This window comes from Pinus tabuliformis, chromosome 8 (assembly GCF_031772625.1).
Source record: "Pinus tabuliformis cultivar Carrire ecotype Pingquan chromosome 8, CPIR1, whole genome shotgun sequence".
Classification (NCBI taxonomy): domain Eukaryota; kingdom Viridiplantae; phylum Streptophyta; class Pinopsida; order Pinales; family Pinaceae; genus Pinus; species Pinus tabuliformis.
Window position 1 is genome coordinate 1,774,558,157 of NC_142294.1, and position 15,195 is coordinate 1,774,573,351.

The following is a 15,195-nucleotide window of genomic DNA, read 5'->3' on the forward strand; positions in this document are numbered from 1 at the left end:
ATTATCTAGACATTCATATCCTTATCTAAAGAATTCTTGAAAATGGAAATGGATTAAAGGTTGCCACGTTCCTCCCAATCGTGAACTCCAACTCACTCCAACTCCTCCCTCTTAGGAGAAAAAATCAACAGTTCTTTCTTGATTCACACCTCTCCCAATTGTGAACTCCAACTCACTCCAACTCCTCCCTCCTAGGAGAACAAATCAATAGTTCTTTCTCAATTCACACCTCCTTAAAGCCTCTACTAATTTATGGGTTTAGGTACAACCTTTCTCTCCGAGTATCCCTTTCTTTTAATCTGGCTTCTTTAAATTAGCTTGGACCTATGACATTTATCTCTAGTCGTGCTTTCTCTTGGTTGGCCTTGCCTACAATTCCCACTCTAGAGATAAAAAAAGGATTTTTCTTCTTTGTTCATGCCCCTAGTTGGGCGTAACTAATTCCAACTATTTTCCTGGGAGGTATGAGTCTAATCTCACACATGGTAACTTTTAATATTGTTTCAAGAATAATCATTCACAAAATAGTATTTTTTCTATTAATCAAAATAAATATTTACATTGTCACATCATATTACTTGTCTTACTTTGACTTCTCAACCACATGTCCAATATTAAATCCATAAAAAGAAACAAATTTACTAGAAATATCACATATAACTAATTTATAGATAAATCTTAACTTTTGATTTCCATAAAATTTAAATCTATACCATTTATTTAATAGTTATTGACATTTCAATTAAAATTCTATAAATTCTATTTCAAAATAAACATTTCTATCCATATAATAAAAAAGATTACAACAAACTTAATGTACTTCCAAACCATAAATAAAAATTTATAAAATTAATAAAAAAATTATCATAGAAAAACAAAGCATTCGTCATAAAACGTTAAAACGTTATATATAAAGTTGATAAAATTTTATTTTTTTCAATAACCTATTACATATATATATATTTTTGTTAACTTGTAATTAGCTAAACGACTGTAGACCAAACTAAATAATGTAAGTTAATTTTGCTGCAAGCGGATTCCAGTCCTCCAGAAAAAGTAAGTGGAATATTGCAGAAATTTGAGGGGTAAACTAAATTTTACATCATCAAGTTCTATTCTATTCGTCTGAATGCTTTAATCTTAAAGATTTTCATTTCACACGAGATTGCTTTTACATCTTGACAAATATTTTAATTAAGAAATTTTAAAATCATGAAAATATAAATCAACATATTTAGGCCGATAAGCCTTTTTATGCATCAATTTTTTCGTCGAACACTTTTATCTTGCTCCGTTTGATCCGGAGACACACTTTACACTGGAAAATAAAAAAACACAAAAGAATGTCGATCAGAAAACCAAGAAAGCACGAAAAGCCGGGTGCTCGTTTTGGCAAAACGCAAGATTTTCTGGACGCCATGCGCCCGTCAGGGTATGCATCATGAACAACCAGATCTCCCGATGGACATCGATTTGTCATCTGATTCTGCCAGAACTCTGGAATCTGTTGCAGACTTTTAGCACTGGTTAAGGAAACTGGTTACTACGACAGACTCGCAGTGAGTGCGACGGCCACTGAAGCAGAGATCAAGAATGCTTATTACATGAAGGACAGGCAGGTTTTTCCTCGTAAAAATCCAAATGATCCTCAGGCGGCACAAAATTTTCAGGTATTAGGAGAAGCTTACCAAGTTCTCAGTGATCCAGCACAGCGGGCATCATATGACGCACATGGAAAAGCAGGTGTATCAATGGAAACAATAATAGAGGCAGCAGCAGTCTTTGCGATGCTGTTTGGAAGCGAGTTATTTGAAGACTATATAGGCCACCTCACAATTGCTTCTATGGCTTCTTTCGAGAAGATCTTTACTGAAGGCGAGCACACGGATAACAGGAAAGTACAAGAGGAAAGAGAAGAAAAGCTTGCACAGGTTTTGAAAGATCGTCTTTATCGTACAAGGTGACAAGGGTGGGTTTATAGAAAAAGCTAAATCTGACATTACGGTGCAGCGAATGGAAACAGTATACTGCAGAAAATTGGTTACATCTATGAAAGAAAAGCGGCGAAGGAACTTGGAAAAAATGGAGACTTATATTTGGGTTTGTCATTTATAGCCAAATGGCTCAGAAACAGCGGGAACAGGTGCTTTTGCTCTGTTGCAGTAATTAGAAGATATCAAAGAGCAGCGGAGTACGGAGGAGAATTATAGTGAAGCCGATTTGGGAGCATTTTTACAGTCCAACAAAGAATTGATTGTCAACTCACTTTGGAAAGTAAATGTGCCTGACATTGAACGCACTCTCTCGCACGTTTGCCAGATCGTGTTGCAAGATAAGACCCTCTCACATGTGTGCCACACGGTGTTGCAAGATAAGAGTGCAAAGAAAGAAGATCTTCAAGCTCGCGCGGAAGGTTTAAACATTCTGGGAAAGATTTTCCAAACCGCAAAACTATAAAACGAAGATCGAATTTCAGAAAAAGATACTTCTGGTGGATTTTATTTTTGTTCAAAGACATATCTGATGTTATGAAGAAACATTTTCTCACATTTTCATTAAATCTTTATCACCGTTACTCAATTGCTCACATAGCAAAAAATGTGAAGGAACTCAGAGATCTCCTCCTCCAGCTGGTGGAATTGAATGGCATATATGAAGTAATGAAAAATATTTGCATGGTTTGTTTCTCACACTTTCTCATAAATCCAACGCGTTTGTCCATGGTATTTAGCTCTTTATGAGGCTTTTGTAAATTGAGGAAACAAATTTGGTGAAATACTTGAATAAGGTCACGTGAATCTATTGTATATGCTCTTGCAATTAAATCAAGAAAACAAATTCTTGTTGCTGTTTAGCTAATTGTTCTTTACTTCATTTTTTTTTATATTTAGTATACGCTTCCTTTGCATCGAATTTTATCACATTGCTTTGATTAGAATTCGGAATTCAGGTGCACAAATTTAAAACTGTCTATCCATAATAAACGAGCCCAAGCTGCAGTCTTATCATAATTAAGTTGATGCAAGAGCATCAACCCAATAACGAAAATGATTTCTAGAAGAAATCACATGGGAGGCACAAGTGTCAAAAGGAAATACGAATTATTAATTTGCAATTTAAAAGCATGGTGAAAATCAAATATGCCAGGGATCTTGGGGTTATGTTGGTAGTCAATCTTCAACCAAACTTGAAAAAAAAAAATGTCATCTTTAAAATCGCAAGGCTGTGCAGCCTTGTTTGACGTTTCAGACATCAAATCATCATGCTAATTTGAAATATTTCCCCAAAGTTCATGAGGCTTGCAATAAGTTTGTCATTCTCTTCATTCCCTTTTTCGTAGATGTCTCTTTTTTTTATTATAAGAATTTCATTTACAATTACATTGATTGGAATTTCCTCGTTATTACCTCATGAGGAAACTCTCTATCATCTAAAACTACATGATTTGTATTCACAAACAGTTCACTAGTTTTAAAATCACAATATCTTTGGATCTCATCAACTTCTTCATCCTCATCTTTGCTAAGGATTGGTCCATGTTTAAGTTCACAAAAGTAAACTTCCATCTAGGTTGTTGTGAGCTCTTCATCATTCAATTAAGCATTAAACCTATGCTCCAGCTTCACTTGCAACCTATGCCACTTTAATTTCTTCCACATAATCCATTAAACATTTGGTCTTCTTTACCTTCTTATTACATTAGTACATTCAGGTGCACTTTTATCTTAACAACTTCTCAGTGAACTTCCTCTTGAATCATCCTTCTTCTTATGTCATTTACTTTGGCATCTCATTTTCATCTACTATGACTTCTCCTTGAACCCATGTCATGACTATCAATAGTTTCTTTGTGAACTTTACCTTGTCCACTTGTACACTGCAATAACAAGTTACTCAACTTGTTTCAATACCTAACCAAGCTATCTCTAAGCTCGTCCTTTTGGTATAGTTGGTTCTCTCTTTTAGGACCTCTTGAGCTTCTCTAAAGAATATGAGTTTTATCCAAAAGGAAACATAAGAAACACTTACACATGTCTTGAAATATCTTCTTAATCGTTACTTACAAGGTGACAAGGTAGTGTTTATGCAAGAAGCTAAATCGGAGATTCAGTTACTCGGCGGTGCAACTTATCGAAGTAATTGTTAAAAAATGGAAGAAAAAGAATTTATTCATTAAACATAGCAAATCTCAGGTGAGGAGCTTCACCTGGAGACTGCCTCTAGCGGAACGATCTACGATCTTCTCCCAAACAATCAAGAATATATAGTTTACAATCAAATAGGGAAGTTAGAACAGCCACCTGGAATGTAGGAACAAATTCCTAATCTAAGTCTCACATGAAACTAATGAACAAACTCTCTCCAAGAATACATTTCTCCATTAATTTTAACGTTGCCTTTTAATGGAGAAAGAGTTCCATAGCACTCTTCATATCTCCCTAAATAACTCAAATCTAATTCTTACAAGAGGCTTAGTAAAAATGTCTACAACATCATCACAAGTATTACAATATTCAATATGGATTTCCTTTTACTGAACCTTCTCACTAACAAGGTGAAACTATGTATCAATATGCTTGGTGTTTTTATGAAACACTGGATTATTTGCATGTTTGATTGAGCTCTGGTTGTCACACCTGATAACTGTTGCATCCTTTTGTTCTTCTTTAACATCCTGGAAAAGTCTGTTCAATGAAACTACCGCACGTGTTGCTCCTCACATTGCTTGATACTTTGCTTCAGCTGAAGACAAGGATACATTGTTCTGCTTGTTGTTGCTCAATTCAATGACCCCGAACCCAATGTTGAATGCATAACTTGTTATGGATTGTTGGTCATCTATATTTCCGACCCAATCTGAGTCTGAGAATCCTGTCAATCTAACATCAAACAAATTAGTATATTTAATACCAAAGTCTAAGGTTCCTTGAAGATACCTTAAGACGCCTTTCGCTGCAACCCAATGATTCTCAAGAGGCTTTGACATGAATTGGCTCAATAAACTGACTGCAAAAGCCAAATAGGGCCTACTTGTAGTCAAGTAAATTAGACTCTCAACCAGTTGTCTATACAGTGTTGCATCGACCTCTTAGAACCATAATTATTTTGAAGTCTGGTATTCTGTTGTAAAGGCACCGATGCATCTTTGCACTGATCCTTTCTGAACATTTTCAAAAATCTCCTGACATACTTTCCTTGAGACAGAAAAGTTTGAGTAGAATCACTCCAGACTTCAAGGCCCAAACAATAGTGTAATTAGAAGGCCTTTAGCCAGCTCAAATTGCTCATCCGTTAGGCTTGAACCAACATCTCTTCTAGAGAAATTCAACAATTCTAATTTAAAAATCCTATCAGCCTCTCTTTGTACCTTTTGGGACAATTGCTAGTATAACTATTGCAAAATGCAAGGTAGAGACGTTTATGTAGTAAAAATTAGATATATAATAAAAATAAAAAGATGGATAATAAAAATAATAAGATGAGTGAGATTCAAAACTAAGATTTCGGGAGGTATATATCAATATGTAATGAAAGTAGAGATATTTTTTAATATTTTATGAATATATTAAAATATCATAAACCAAATCAAATTAAATAAATTAGTTTTATAATAAATAAATTTTATTTTTAAAAATATAATTAAAAAAATAATTTAAATTTAATATGATCTAAATTCTATACATTATAGTATTTTTTTGGTTACATAAAGCTATATATTAACAAAATTAACTTACAATATTAAATAAAATTAATAATCTAAAGGAAATTTGAAAAATTATCATGTTTCTGTGGAAGCTTTAAGTGGAAAAAGTCACAAAGTTACCAAAGTATCATGCAAGCAAAACACTCACAACCACAACCTTAAAGAAAGGAGAAAGGAAAAAGTGAAAATAAACATGTAAACAAAAATTCATATATGATTATTTTGTTTGTTTCATAATTCTTCTTTTAATATGATATTTTATTAATTTTATTATATATATATATATATATATATATATATAATATGAGTTTCATTGATATTGGTGATAGTTATGTTTATTGAATATTTGTATTAAACAGATTCACTTAAAATGATCACTATTTTTGGACTTAATTACAAAAGCCTCACTCACGAAAGTGTGAAGAGAATTGAACCAATAACCTCTATATAATAATAAATAAAACTCAAGCAATCCATCTAAACCTCAGAGCTAAGATTTTTTTAATATATACAATTATTTTTGGAGTTGTATTTAGTGCGATTTTTTAGACTTTCTGGTACTGGAATCCGGTGGAAATATTTGAGGTGAAATCTTGATTTGTGTTATTTAAACTAGTTTTTTGACTGTATATATGGATTCAGCACCCTGGAAAACCCCTAAGACACTTCGATTACACAGGATTACCCATCAATCTTGTGATTTCAATAAATTTCTGCCGGATTTTAAAGAAATTACACCAAAAAAATGCACCGTAAATACTTCCAAAAAAATCACAGTCAAAACAACTCCATTATTTTTTATTATTCGATATAAAAGGTAAATTTCACATTTATTTTGAATTGAATGTCAATTGAATGATCAATTTCAGAAGATATGAATCGGCTCTTGACCGATGTGAAAGGCAATGCCCTTCAACGTATCACTTTTTCATAGAATCTGCTTTTCAAGAGAACACTCACGTTTGAAAGATTCGAAAATTCAAACAATTTAATGTTCACCTTTAATGTTTATCCCAAGGACATCCACCATCTGGGAATCTCTCTAATGGAAAGATTCGAAAATTCAAACAATTTAAGGTTCAACTTTGTCTGTGCGAAGGACCTGAGGTATTCGAGGATCTCTCCGAATTACAGTAAATGAAGAATGAGTTTTGAACCATATCATTTGGAAAATTCCCACTTAAATGTCGAGGCACCACCAAAAGACACCATCCCTATGTAATAAGACCATAACTCAAACGATATCCGTTATTCTATTGGCTGTTACCATCCCAAATCCAGACAATGTTTTTGAGAGCCAGTCTCAGCTCTTGGTTGCACAACTTACTGTACTCCAGCGTATCTCCCCCGGTCTTGTGAAGCTGCACCATGAAGAGAGAGGGCGATTTAAAAAATCTCGGTATCGATACACAAATGACCCTTCAGCCCCACCTCCGAACCCTGGAACTTGATCTTGCAATCCTCAGTCTTCTTGACACTGAATCCCATCACTTCGGCGATCTCCTCCAGCTTCGATATAATGCTCGATGCCAGTTGAGTTGATGTGAACCATAACTCCTTCTTCACGATCTTGTCGTCGAACAACCCTGACAGATTGAACGCCAATGACAGGGAGATTGTAAGGACCTGCGATCCGGGTCACCTTCAGTGTGTGAAGGATGAGCGAGGAGCTCGTGCGAAATGTGAAGTGAAACAACCAAGAGATGAGTTTATACGATGTTGGGCGAGTTGAGAGGGTGGTCCCACGAGTTGGGCGGGCCGACCCTCTACTTGGGAGAAGGAAACATGTTGAACGAGTCAGCTTGGGTGTTGGGCGTGGGTCGGCCGGGTGACACAACCCGCCACCCGCCCGTATATATTGGTGGAGCATTTGTGGAGACGATCCATCAATCATTTGATCAACACAAGTTCGATCAAAGAGTTCTAAGGTGTGTGGATGAGCCTCCACGACGGGCAGAACTTGGGCGAGAAACTCGTGCAGGAAAGTCGGGTGAGAAACTCGGGCGAAAAACGCGTGCAGGAAACTCGTGTAGAAAACTTGGGCGAGGTCGTTGAGGCAGAAATCGGGTGAGGTTGTTCAGGCAGAACTTGGGCGAGGTCGTCGGGTAGAAAACTCGGGTGAGGTTGTTGGGTAGAAAACTTGGGTGAGGTCGTTCAGGAAAATCGGGCGAGGTCATCAGGCGACCCGAGTGAAGTCGTTCGGGCGATCCGAGTGAGGTCGTCGGGCGACCCAGGTGAAGTCGTTCGGGCGAGCCGGGTGAGGTTGTCGGGTGACCCAGGTGAAGTCATTCGGGCGAGCCAGGTGAGGTCGTCGGGCGACCTTGGAGAAGTCGTTTGGGTGAGCCAGGTGAGGTCGTCAGGCTACCCGAGGGAACGAGTTCAGGTGAAGGTGTTCGGGCAGACTCGGGTGAGTTGTGTGAAGGCGCGGGTGAATGTGCAGATGGGCGGCCGGGCGAGGGCACGCCGTGCACGCCGAAATGAAGGTTGGAACTGAAGGTCGTGAACGAGATTTGGGCAGGCGGGACTGCGTGTGGTCCACCGAACGAAGGTCGGGCAGGATAGCACGATTTGGGCATTCGCTGAACAAATGGAGAGCGAGTCAGGTGAAGACGTGCAATGAGGTGAACGAAAGGTTGGTGAGTCGTGCGGTGACCATATAGAGGCACTGACGAGCTGGGAGACCGAGTTTGCCGAAGTTGGAAATTTGGTTAAGTATAAATTTGGGGTTTCCCAAGATTTAGCTTATACTTTGTAAAAGTGGAAAATTATATATATTGATTCGAGCAGACTCATATTGCAGGGAGTTGCCCCTCCCTTTATACTGTTGTGCATTTCTCTTATATAATGCTGTTGATGATGAATATGTATGGGTTTTCATCTGTATAAAGGACAAAGATAATACTTGTTAATGAAAAATAAACTAAGTATGAATGGTTAGGCATAGTCCATGAACATAAGTATTGGTGAAAAGAAAGTGTTAGGTGGTGCCGCACCTCGCTATAGTGTGGTTGGAAGATTACCGCTAGTGTAGGGGCATGATAGGTGGTATCAGAGCTAGTGTGCTGAATTAGGGAACTGATTCTACGAAGATTGAAGACTTGAAAGGGAGTTCAAGTTTTGTAGGTGACAGGTGGAATATCAGGGTGATTCAAGTGAATGGTGAAGCAGGTTTAGCAGAGGTGAAGCCTTGTGCTTGGGCCAAGCTGAATGACAAGGCATGGCAGGTTTGGAAGAATGCGAAGGGAGGCTCTTGCTTACCTTATACAGGTTGAAGCGGATGAAAGAAGAGAACCCACGGATTCGAGATAAACTTGAAGTCTTGGAAAAGAATGTTGAAGACGAACTTCTTCAACTTGGTTGGACAATGGAGCAGGATGAAGTTGCAGATTGTGCTGACAAGGAAGAGGAAGCCGTGATGATTGAGGATGTTGCAGATATGACAACGATGGAGGATGAACTTGAGATTGATCAATTTGGACCAGGATCGTGCAGTTTGCAGACATGGGTGGATGAGGATACTCACATGGAGGAGCCTCATGATGATGATGAAGTAAGTATTATTGATACTTGTGTTTCACTTGAGCATTTGGTAAATGAACCGTATGTAGGGAAGAGAAAAGTTAGTTTGCCGATGCAAGGGAGCATCTTACCATGGATGTCTATGATGAGACCTTGTATGGAGAAGCAAGGATTGTTGATTGTTGCAGGACTTGTTGGGGTTGTTTGTGACCTTATGGTTGAAGGTGCAAAGGCTTGTGACAAGGGAGGAACATGATGATCATTGCGGAGGAATGGGTCATGCTTTAGCCACATGGAGAAATTGGCTAAGTGTCCGGCATGACTCATGGACAAATTGGAGAAGGGCACACACTTTAGTTGCTTGGGTGGACTTCTCATGGCCGAGACCAAGAGCAAGTCTTGGTGGAACCTTTAAGTGGGGAAGCTATGGTGGAGAGACGCGTGTGATGATGATATGGTTGGGTGACCAAGTTCACTAGACCAATTTGTAGACTTGGATGGGGATGATCGACTATTGTGATGGGTCTACTTAGTTGGACACATGGGAAACTTAGTCATGGACATCAGGTTGGAGACATGGAACATGGCAGTCTATGTAGGGACATTATGTAGGAGCACTTGTAGAGGTGTCACTTATGGGCATCCAATGAGGAGTGCCAAGGCAGGGATGTTGTGTAGGTAGATTTGTTGATGTGACATGGAGATGTTTTACTTATGAGCCGATCGAGAGGTTGTGCACTCTTGTACAACAAGGCCATGGACTTGGATGGATTTGTGAGCAGACTATGGAGCATTCCTACTACATGGAGAGCTAAGGCATCTTGCAGAGACCTCTGGGTCAAGACTTGTATGCTTGCTAAGATGTTGTTTGGATATGACTCATGGAGCTCATGATGACATGAGGTTGTGACTTTTAGGGGCTTCATATATAGTGGACTTGGAGGATCTGATGCATTGAGGAGCTCAGGTCAGAGACTTTGATGTAGAATGGGGTGCATACTTTTGAGTACATGTATGGGTGTGGCTTGGAAGAGTGACTTGATGTGGAGGATCGATATGAGACACTTTGGAGTGATAGAGTTGCAGCGATGATGATGCCTTGGTGGCAACACTTGGGCATGGGTTGAGTCGAGACTCAACCACTTTTGACACATGGGAGCTGATTGATCTATGATCGTGGGCAACTCATGGATAGATGAGACAGGTGTATACTTGTTTCTATGGCAGACTTGAGGGATGGCACATAACAGAGATGATGGAGGTTGCTTCATGGACTTGGATGTGGCACATCGAGAGTCGGGTTTGATGAGATGATCTCTTCACTTTGAGGAGATGGATGTTTTGCAGATGGATGATGATGTTGGGATAGATGCGGCTGATTTCATGCAGACATTGGTACCAAACTTAATGGACAGCATGTTGCAGATGAGATGGAGACTACTTCATGGACCTGAGCATGGCTTACTAGTATGGAGATGGATTCTCGATTGAGTTGAGGATGTGACAGGATGTTCTAAGAAATGACTGATGATGGCATGAGGATGTGCATTCTCGTGGTTTGGGCATGACAGTTGGACTAGCTACCCAACTAGTTCGAGTCATGAGGGGATCCAGTGTGCAGAGATGTGTTAGCATTATGTTGGAGTATCATGGTAGCAGTTCACACGATGATGATACATGATGAGGTCGACACGATATGTTGCAGGAAGCATGTATCTTGGGATGGAGGGGTGAGCCTTCCACGATGGGAGCAACATGTGGAGATTGTGATGAGATGGTTGATGATCATGGATTGAGATGATTTTCCGATGTATGACATACTGATGGGGTGTATGCCTTGGTATGGATATCTTGGTAACAGATGGTTGCTGGGATGAGATATTGTTAAGGACGACAATGACTTCAAGTGGGGGAGGATGTAAGGGCCTGCAGTCTGGGTTACCTTCACCGTGCGAAGGATGAGCGAGTAGCTCGTACAAAATGTGAAGTGAAACAACCAAGCGACGAGTTTATATGATGTTGGGCGAGTTGAGAGGGCGGTCCCACGAGTTGGGCGGGCCGACCCTCCACTCGGGCGAAGGAAACATGTTGAACGAGTCGGCTTGGGCGTTGGGCATGGGTCGGCCGGGTGACACAACTCGCCACCTGCTCGTATATATTGGTGGAGCGTTTATGGAGACGAGCCATAAATCATTCGATCAACACAAGTCCGATCAAGGAGTTCTACCGTGCATGGATGAGACCGCACGATGGGCAAAACTCGGGTGAGAAACTCGTGTAGGAAAGTCGAGTGAGAAAGTCGAGCAAAAAACTCGTGCAGGAAACTCGTGCAGAAAACTCAGGCGAGGTCGTTTAGTTAGAACTCGGGCGAGGTCGTTCAGGCAGAACTCAGGTGAGGTCGTCGGGCAGAAAACTCAGGCAAGGTCGTTGGGCAGAAAACTCAGGTGAGGTCGTTTGGGCGAACCGGGCGAGGTTGTTGGGCGACCCGGGTGAAGTCGTTCGGGCGTCCTGGGTGATGTCGTCGGGCGACCCGGGTGAAGTCGTTTGGCCGAGCTGGGTGAGGTCGTCAGGCGACCCAGGTGAAGTCGTCCGGGTGAGCTGGGTGAGGTCGTCGGGTGACCTGGGTGAAGTCATTCGGGCAAGCCAAGTGAGGTTTTCGGGCGACCCAGGTGAACGAGTTCAAGTGAAGGCGTTCGAGCAGACTCTGGTGAGTCGTGCAAAGGTGACTCGGGTGAGTCGTGCAAAGGCACGGGTGAACGTGCGGATGGGTGGCCAGGTGAGGGTGCGTCATGTACGCCGAAACGAAGGTTGGAACTGAAGGTCATGAACGAGAGTTGGGCAGGCGGGACTATGTGTGGTCCAGCGAACGGAGGTCGGGCAGGATAACACGATTTGGGCGTTTGCTGAACAAACAAAGAGCGAGTCAGGTGAAGACATCCGACGAGGTGAACGAAGGGTTGGTGAGTCGTGCAGTGACCATTCAGAGGTGCCGACGAGCTGGGAAACCGAGGTTGCCGAAGTTGGAAATTTGGTTAAGTGTAAATTTGGGGTTTCCCAAGATTTAGCTTATACTTTGTAAAAGTGGAAAATTATATATATTGATTCGGGTAGAGTCATATTGCAGGGAGTTGCCCCTCCCTTTATACTGTTGTGCATTTCTCTTGTATAATGTTGTTGATGATGAATATGTATGGGTTTTCATCTGTATAAAGGACAAAGATAATACTTGGTAATGAAAAATAAACTAAGTATGAATGGTTAGGCGTAGTCCATGAACATAAGTATTGGTGAAAAGAAAGTGTTCGGTGGTGCCACACCTCGCTATAGTGCGGTTGGAAGATTACCACGAGTATAGGGGCGTGACAGATATTATGTCGAAGGAGTTGAAGCGGGGTGGCTTCGGAACAAAGAACATTGTCTCGACATCGTCAAGGAAGCCGATATCGACATTGTCGGCTTATGGGGGTTTGAAGCCCAGCCGGAACTAGGGGACCTCCATGAGTTCCGGAATGGTGATCTTCGTTTGGGGATTGTGGTCCAGCAGTGGGAATATGAGCCGCCGGAGGTCAGAGGAGAACCAGGGTGGGCACTTGAAGTCGCCCTTGTAGATTTTCTTATACGGTGCCATCAGATTTGCGTCCTGGAACGACAGGTAACCCGCCCTGAGCATGAACAGTATGATCCCACACGACTAGATGTCAGCCTTCGCACCGTCGTAGCCCTTCATCGTTATGACCTCTGGCGCCACGTATGTCGGCGTGCCACAGGCAGTGCGGAGAAGTCCGTCATGTCTAAATTGCTCTGCAAGTGCGCTGAGGCCAAAGTCGCAGACCTTCATGTCGCCATTATCATCTAATAAAAAATTCTCCGGCTTCAGGTCCCAGTGGTACACGCCCCGGCTGTGGCAGAAATTCACTGTGCTGATCAACTGTTGAAAATACTTTCTTGCTTCACCTTCTTTCAATTTCCCCTTTTTGGCAACCCTGTTGAAGAGCTCACTGCACTTAACGCACTCCATGACAATATAATTCCTGGACTTGCTCGCCATGACTTCGTAAAGCCAAACGATGTTGGGGTGTCAGACTAATCTCTTGACGGAGATTTTCTGTTTAATCTGATTTGTCATCCCGAGCTTCAATATTTTTTCTTTGTCCATTGCCTTAATGATGACACTCTCGCTAGTTTTGAGATTTCTACCTTGGTACACCTTGGCAAGCATCCCCTGCCCCAATAGGCGCCCTAATTCATACCTCTCCATCAAAATATTGGGCTTCATCTCAATCTCAAAACTAAAATCACAAATCCATGTGGATTAAAGCTGCTGCTCAGGCGTCTTCGCTGTATAAGGCCTGTGAAGTTGCTCTCCGGCATCCGTTCCATTGCACGTGGCGTAGTTGGGATGTGTTCCGGTCGAGCTGGGTATAGCCTACGTACAGGAGCTCTTATAGCTTGTATTTTATCATGGAAGACAAGTCGCTAGTATAAACCTTTTAGATCCCCTTAATAATCAGGGAAAAGCCTAAGTGTGGATGTATCGAAGAGTCATGTTCAGTAGAATTAGTTGAAGGAGGGACAACCTATCATGGTAGGCTCTTTCAATAAATTCACACCAGATATACTTCATGTCTTTGTGTGTTGCGATTCAACCACCTGTCTTTCTATCGATTTCCTTGCTGTAATCTTCCGTTCTGTATACACAAAATTTTCCAAGTAACTTGTTCTCTCGGCTTTCTTTATCAGAATTACCCACGTTGGTGCGGATGTGGTGTCTGGGGAAGAGTTGGCATCCTGCGGAAGCACTTTACCTTATCGGGCAATAAATTTTTGTAGCCTTGGGCAATACTTAATGTTGTTTCATTTTATTTTGTCTTTCATTTTGAAAATTAGACTTTTTTTAATATATTAATGAAACATTTTATTTATTAGAAATTTAAATTTTATTTTAGCTTTATTTTTAAAATTAATTATTTTATAAATTTTATTTATTAATTAATTAATATATTAATACTACTAAAATTATTAAATTATGTTTTGTATTTTTTTAATTTTACACCTCATTTTATCTTAAATTTAAATTAAGATTAAACATCCATTAATTTTATTATATTTCGGTTCACATAGCATGTAAAAATGTAACTTGTTTTTACCTTAGATGAATGCGAATTTGAAACCTTTTAGTGTTGACTTCTAATGGGTTGAACACGTGATGAAATGGTTTGTCTATTCAATATTTAATTTTTAGGGCTTCAAGAGGTTAGAAGTTCATGACTTTAGAATTTGAACTTTTTAGTGTGGGCTTCCAAGGTCTTAAACAGGTAGCGAATGGTTTGCCCATTTAATTTTTAAAACCTATGGCGAATGGTTTGCATTTACTTTTTGGGGCTTCAAGAGGTTAGAAGTTTAAGACAACTTCAAGAGCTTAGAAATTTTGAGATCAACTAATATTGTTTTATATAATTATATAGAGAAGGATGAAATGTAAAATATATAATTATATACAGAAGATGAAATGTAAAATGATAACTAGCTTCTTTATAATGTGAGAGATAATGTGAATTAATTTATTTGAGAGTGTGGTGAAATTTCTAATCATTAATTAAGGTTAAAAAATTTCATAATAATTAGTAATTATAATAATAATTATTATTAAGTTTAGAGGTTTATTTTATAGTTTAGTATAAGAATGATTTCTTTTATGTTTAATATGGAGTTTACAGGTGTGATTTTAAAAATAAAAATAAAATATATTTTAAATGATTAAAACCCTATGGGTTATGTGTCCACGACTATGGCTTTTCTTGCATTTTTAATTGCAACAACGAAGTTTCCTTCCAATCAAACCCTAATTCCAATCCAATCTTCAATGTCAGCACTGATGTTTAGGCCACTAGCAACTTCATGTGAATTCGAGGACAGAGTGTTGATGGCTCACCATACTCTTGTTGTGCGAAACAAATATCCATGTTCCAGGA

General features: G+C 39.9%; 2 pseudogenes; one reads left to right on the forward strand and one right to left on the reverse strand.

Moving 5' to 3' along the window:
* Positions 1-1,343: 1,343 nt before the first annotated feature.
* LOC149243276 (chaperone protein dnaJ 10 pseudogene) lies at positions 1,344-2,457 on the forward strand (annotated as a pseudogene).
* A 4,500-nt stretch (positions 2,458-6,957) lies between these two features.
* Positions 6,958-13,499, reverse strand: LOC149243277 (CBL-interacting protein kinase 18-like; annotated as a pseudogene).
* Between the last annotated feature and the right edge of the window lie 1,696 nt (positions 13,500-15,195).